This window comes from Oncorhynchus mykiss, chromosome 8 (assembly GCF_013265735.2).
Source record: "Oncorhynchus mykiss isolate Arlee chromosome 8, USDA_OmykA_1.1, whole genome shotgun sequence".
Lineage (NCBI taxonomy): Eukaryota > Metazoa > Chordata > Actinopteri > Salmoniformes > Salmonidae > Oncorhynchus > Oncorhynchus mykiss.
In genome coordinates this window covers 51,517,099-51,524,665 of record NC_048572.1, presented here as the reverse complement: position 1 = coordinate 51,524,665, position 7,567 = coordinate 51,517,099, and positions in this window count along the sequence as shown.

The window sequence follows — 7,567 nt, the reverse complement described above, 5'->3', positions numbered from 1 at the left end:
ATGCTTGGCGTATTAGTAGATTTTTTTTTCCAAAGCATATTTTATTGTATCTCTGCAACCAACTCTCTCCAGTATTAGAAAGGGAGACGAAATGCACCAATGCCATCCCGGGGCATAGCCAAGTCCTCTCCACCCCGGGATTTCTGGCCACTGGAACATTCCAACGGGAGATTGCGGATTGGTCTGGCATTTCACAACCAACCATGAGCAGAGTATTGCCTGCAGTCCTTCATGGCATTATTTCATTGACCCCCACAATACATACAGTTTCCGTACACTGCTGTGCAACAGGCCAGAGTGAAAAGGGATTTCCATACCGTAGCTGAATTTCCCAATGTCATTGGAGCAATTGACTGCACCCACATCGCAATAAAAGCACCATCATTGAACAAATTCAACTTCGTCAACATGCAGGGTCATCTGTGATTCACATTGGGCTTTGTTGAAGGTAGTGGCCAGGTGGGACACATTATTCATTCATTGTGCAGAACAGTTCAGTCGGCCTTAACCTCCAGGAAGGAGCTGTTGAGGATAGACGGCTTATTGGTAAGTGACATGTTTTATTTGCCATGTTAGACATCTACTGGGAAACAATATCGGAATGTTGTGTTCATAACTGCATGAGACCGGGGCTACCCATTGAAAACATGGCGGATGACTCCACACAAACCAACAAGAGGCAAGTTACAAGCAAGCCCACGCACAAGAACAGTGGAGAGCACCATAGGCCTGCCGAAAGGATGTTGTCTGAGCTTGTCTGGGACAGGAGGCACACTGCAATACCAGCCTAGCAAGGTTTGCCTCTGAAGTGACATTCCTTCACATGCCATTACTTGAATGAAATAAAGCCTGCAAATTCCTTTTTAGGTTTGCTACATTGTCCAGGCTTGCAGTGTGCTCCACGACATTGCAATCAAAAATCGCATTCCATTGAATGATCCACCCAGTCCTGATGAGCCCATGCCTCACAGGGAGTGTTTCCCACTACCCATAGCTCTGGCACTGAGGACAAGAGTCAATATCATACAACGGTTATAGGTACAGTGGGGAGAACAACTATTTGATACACTACCAATTTTGCAGGTTTTCCTACTTACAAAGCATGTAGAGGTCTGTCATTTTTATCATAGGTACACTTCAACTGTGAGAGACAGAATCTAAAATAAAAAATCCAGAAAATCACATTGTATGATTTTTAAGTAATTAATTTGCATTTTATTGCATGACAGAAGTATTTGATACATCAGAAAAGCAGAACTTAATATTTGGTACAGAAACCTTTGTTTGCAATTACAGAGATCATACATTTCCTGTAGTTCTTGACCAGGTTTGCACACACTGCAGCAGAGATTTTGGCCCACTCCTATATACAGATCTTCTCCAGATCATTCAGGTTTTGGGGCTGTCGCTGGGCAATACGGACTTTCAGCTCCCTCCAAAGATTTTCTATTGGGTTCAGGTCTGGAGACTGGCTAGGCCACTCCAGGACCTTGAGATGCTTCTTACGGAGTCACTCCTTAGTTGCCCTGGCTGTGTGTTTCGGGTCGTTGTCATGCTAGAAGACCCAGCCACGACCCATCTTCAATGCTCTTACTGAGGGAAGGAGGTTGTTGGCCAAGATCTCGTGATATATGGCCCCATCCATCCTCCCCTCAATACGGTGCAGTCGTCCTGCCCCCTTTGCAGAAAAGCATCCCCAAAGAATGATGTTTCCACCTCCATGCTTCACGGTTGGGATGGTGTTCTTGGGGTTGTACTCATCCTTCTTCTTCCTCCAAACACAGCGAGTGGAGTTTAGACAAAAAAGCTCTATTTTTGTCTCATCAGACCACATGACCTTCTCCCATTCCTCCTCTGGATCATTCAGATGGTCAATGGCAAACTTCAGACGGGCCTGGACATGCGCTGGCTTGAGCAGGGGGACCTTGCGTGCGCTGCAGCATTTTAATCCATGACGGAGTAGTGTGTTACTAATGGTTTTCTTTGAGACTGTGGTCCCAGCTCTCTTCAGGTCATTGACCAGGTCCTGCCGTGTAGTTCTGGGCTGATCCCTCACCTTCCTCATGATCATTGATGCCCCATGAGGTGAGATCTTGCATGGAGCCCCAGACCGAGGGTGATTGACCGTCATCTTGAACTTCTTCCATTTTCTAATAATTGCGCCAACAGTTGTTGCCTTCTCACCAAGCTGCTTGCCTATTGTCCTGTAGCCCATCCCAGCCTTGTGCAGGTCTACAATTTTATCCCTGATGTCCTTACACCCTCTCTGGTCTTGGCCATTGTGGAGAGGTTGAAGTCTGTTTGATTGAGTGTGTGGACAGGTGTCTTTTATACAGGTAACGAGTTCAAACAGGTGCAGTTAATACAGGTAATGAGTGGAGAACAGGAGGGCTTCTTAAAGAAAAACTAACAGGTCTGTGACAGCTGGAATTCTTACTGGTTGGTAGGTGATCAAATACTTATGTCATGCAATAAAATGGAAATGAATTACTTAAAGATCATACAATGTGATTTTCTGGATTTTTGTTTTAGATTCCATCTCTCACAGTTGAAGTGTACCTATGATTAAAAAAATTACAGACCTCTACATGCTTTGTAAGTAGGAAAACCTGCAAAATCGGCAGCGTATCAAATACTTGTTCTCCCCACTGTATCTGTTCTTCCAAATATTGTAATCAAATTGAAAAGGAAAACACATTTACATTGCACCAGAATTTGTCTCACATTTTTGACACAATCAACAAGTTCTTTCAATGATTGATTTATGTCTCTCAGGCCGTTGCATAGGGGAGAGCGAGGTAAGTTGGTCATACAAACTGTTCATACCTCCAACACTAGAGGCTCTATCTCAAATCAAATAGCTACTTTGCATGACTACAAGTTCTATGCTCAACTTCCTGTTCACTTGTGGTCAAGGTCACTCTAATCTGAGGTGAGCACAAGTTTCAAAATGTTCCCCTTCAAAAGTAAAACAATTGTCCCTTTACATTTTATGAAATAAAACGTTGTATGAATGTTCAAAATTATAATTTTGCACTGAGACAATAATGTGTATTTTGATACTTTAGCTGCAGTCCTATGCTGAGCTAACCTTGAGAGATTTAGCCAACATTAGCACACATGTGAGTTTGGGGCAAGTTGTCTCCATGTCCTTGGGGCAAGTCTTCACATGTGACAACTTGCCATGTTATACATAGACACAGAGAACATGCTCAAAAAACATTGCGAAAGTGTAATCAGCTCTGATAATAGTATTAAATGTAACTGTAAATGGATTATTATATATACACGTATAGTTTAGAGCAGCAGACATATCCCTGGACTACACAAGACAGGCTCTGGTGTGTGTGTGTGTATCTACTAACTCTACATGCCTACTGTATGAGACAGTATATACACACACACACACATGAATTTAGTGTGCTGTTATGAATTGCATTGTGGCAACAAGGATAGTAGACATTGAGGTGGGCGTAATAAGCCTGTAATGAATGTAATTGCAATGAGGAAATGTGTTTTTGAAGGAAGGAAGGAAAGAAAGGTTAGAAATTATAAAAAGAAAGAATGGCAGCACACCACCTGGCATAATGTTAAAGGCAGTGAGGCAGGTGAAGTTGCAGAACAAATCAATCAGGAGTTCAGCGAAGGATTTTGACATAAATTACCGTACTCTGCCTCGGTATTGTCAAAAGGTTACCAGAGAAGAAGTTGAAAGTCAGACAGCCATGCCAACAACAGTGGTTGTCTATTCAAAGCCATGGCAGGTTTTTTCACTGGATTTGGAGATGCAGCTTGTTCAGTATATTACTAGGTCAGCTGACATTCATTTTGGTCTATCGCCAAGTGAGGTCAAAAGACTTGCCTACCAGTTAGCTGTGGCACACCAGCTGAAGTTCGCGCCAATGTGGGCAGAAGAAGAAAAGGCCAGCTCGGAGTGGTTGACAGGCTTCTTAAAAAAGCGGCACCCTACGCCGATGCTGAGAAAGCCAGAGGCAACTAGCCTTGCCAGGGCAAGTAGCTTCAGAGAAAATGTTAATGCTTTCTTCGAAAATGTAGCAGAAATGCTACAGAGATATTAATTTGGACCAGGAGACATATGGAATGTTGATGAAACTGGGGTGACCACTGTACATAAAACTGACAAAGTGGTGGGCAGACGTGGATTCAAACAAGTAGGGTCACTGACCTCCGCTGAAAGGGGAACCTTCGTCACACTGGCCTGTGCTGTCTCAGTCACAGGGAATAGTATAACTCCATATTTTATATTCCCGTATCAACTTCCGCGATCATTTCCTGATCCACGGGCCACCTGGAAGCAATGGAGGGTCTGGGTGGATGAAAGATGTGCACTTTGTTGACTTCCTGAAACATTGCGTTGAGCATACGAAGTGCTCAAAGGAGAAGCCCTGTTTACTCCTTTTGGACAAAACCACAAGTCTCATCTGTCCGTTGATGGACTCAATTATGCCAAAGAAAATGGCATAATTATGCTGTCATTCCCACCCCATTATTCTCATTGGCTTCAACCCTTAGACAGGTCTGTCTACGGGCCACTAAAGAGGCACATCAACACCTCGTGTGATGCCTGGATGAGGAACAATCCCAGGAAGACAATGTCAATTTAGGGTTAGGGCAATTTATTGTGGCAATCGCCAATCGTCTGGCTGCAACCCCCTTGAACATTCAGGGTGGCTGGGGTACAGCATTACAACAGGGATGTATTTCTGGAAACCGAGTTTGCCCCATCCTATGTTACAGATCGCCCTATTCAGAACCCAACCCTACTAGGCCCCAGCAGCAACCTGCCAGGCCCCAGTAAGAACCTGCCAGGCCCCAACACTATTCCAGCCCTGCCAGGCCCCAACAGTATTCCAGCCCTGCCTAGCATGAGCTCAGACACAGACCTGCCCAGTTCTTATGCTAGCACCATGCCATTGGACTACCAACTCCAGAGGACCTATGGCCATATGCAAAAGCTAGCCCCTGAAAAACCAGCTTGCAAAAGGAAGAAAATGGCGCTAAAACAGGAATTCTAACCAACACACCAGTGAAGCAGGCACTAGAAATGGAAAGGAATAAGGCACAATGTAGCAAAAGGGTGTTTCCGAAGAAACGGGAACTGAAGCTAAATCTGGATCCGCAAAGAACAAGGCGGCAGCTAAAAATCGTATAAGAGTCATCAGACGAAGAGGAGTGCTTCAGCCTCGTCTGTGTGGAGCCATTTTTCAAACAGCCGTCCAAAGGAGACTTGGGGGAAGTGTGCGAGGTGAAGTGTGCCCCAGGCCAGGCAATATATGTGTGCCGGAACTGTGACTCCAAAGATGAATCTGATTAGTCAGATATGGATACGTCGTATAGGCTGTTACAAAACAGTTACCGTGGATCTACAGTGGCTTGCGAAGGTATTCCCTCCCTTGGCATTTTTCCTATTTTGTTGCCTTACAACCTGGAATTAAAATGTGAGTTTTGGGGGGTTTGTATTATTTGATTTACACAACATGCCTAACACTTTGAGGATGAAAAATATTTATTGTGAAACAAACAAGAAATAAAACAACAAAAAAAACAGAAAACTTGTGTACATACCTATTCACCCCCCAAAGTCAAAACTTTGTAGAGCCACCTTTTGCAGCAATTACAGCTGCAAGTCACTTGGGGTATGTCTCTATAAGCTTGGCACATCTAGCCATTGGGATTTTTGCCCATTCTTCAAGACAAAACTGCTCCAGCTCCTTCAAGTTGGATGGGTTTCGCTGGTGTACAGCAACCTTTAAGTTATACCACAGATTGTCAATTAAATTGAGGTCTGGGCTTTGACTACTGTAGGCCAATCCAAGTCATTTAAAATGTTCCCCCTTAAACCACTCGAGTGTTGCTTTAGCAGTATGCTTAGGGTCATTGTACTGCTGAAAGGTGAAACTCCTTCCCAGTCTCAAATCTCTGGAAGACTGAAACAGGTTTCCCTCAAGAATTTCCCTGTATTTAGCGCCATCCATCATTCCTTCAATTCTGACCAGTTTCCCATTCCCTGCCAATGAAAAACATCCCCACAGCATGATGCTGCCACCACCATGCTTCACTGTGGGGATGGTGTTCTCAGGGGATGAGGTTCTCAGGGGGATGAGAGGTGTTTCCTTGATGGCCAAAAAGCTCAGTTTTAGTCTCATCTGACCAGAGTACCTTCTTCCATATATTTGGAGAGTCTTCCACATGCCTTTTGGCGAACACCAAACATGTTTTCTTATTCTTTCTTTAAGCAATGGCTTTTCTGGCCACTCTTCCATAAAGCCCAGCTCTGTGAAGTGTACGACTTAAAGTGGTCCTATGGACAGATACTCCAATCTCCGCTGTGAGCTTTGCAGCTCCTTCAGAGTTATCTTTGGTCTCTTTGTTGCCTCTCTGATTAATGCCCTCCTTGCCTGGTCTGTGAGTTTTGGTGGGCAGTCCTCTCTTGGCAGGTTTGTTGTGGTACCATATTCTTTCCATTTTTTAATAATGGATTTAAATGGTGTTCTGTGGGATGTTCAAAGTTTCTGATATTTTTTTATAACCCAACTCTGATCTGTACCTCTCCACAACTTTGTCCCTGACCTGTTTGGAGAGCTCCTTGGTCTTCATTGTGTCGCTTGCTTGATGGTGCCCCTTGCTTAGTGGTGTTGCAGACTCTGGGGCCTTTCAGAACAGGTATACTGAGATCATGTGACACTTATTTTGCATACAGGTGGACTTGAACTAATTGTGTGACTTCTGAAGGTAATTGGTTGCACCAGATCTTATTTTGGGGCTTCATAGCAAAGGGGGGGAATATGTATGCCACACTTTCCTTCTTTTTTTTTGGAACAAGTGATTTTTTAAAATTTAACTTCACCAATTTGGACTATTTTGTGTATGTCCATTACATGAAATCCAAATGAAAATCCATTTAAATTACAGGTTATAATGAAACAAAATAGGAAAAAACGCCAAGGGGGGTGAATGCTTTTGCAATGTACTGTATGTGCATGCCAGAGAACGTTCGATTTCAAAGTAAAGTGGGCGTGCCACTTAGTGTGCTTTGCCAGCATTATTGCTATGATTGAAAGGCATGACTTGCCAGATTCTCTAGGCATGATTGTTTTTATTTTGAGTTCTTTAAATGAAGTTGAATTTGGTTCAATATTCACAATTAATAAGTTGTGTTCCTATTTGTTGATAATCCAATGTGACAACTTACCCGACATAGTGTGACAATTTACCGGCTGATGGGGCAATTTGTCACAAGGGCACACTCTCTTTAACGGTCTACAACTCCATACTGAAATAAGATATGAAGATGTAATGAATACAAAATATGTGCCCAAGACTTCCGTCTTTCATTTGGTATGACATTTATACCATTGTGATGTATTGTCCCCAGTAAATGTTAGACAGCTTGAAAAGTGTGACATAAATGGTCATTTAGGGCGGTTCTCTATGTAAATGAGACTCCACGTGCACTAGCACAGTGTTTAAGAACGTGTCTGATTTATCAAGGCAAAATACTTACAGGTGTGTGTAAATCAAGCATACGAGCATTTGATGAATACCA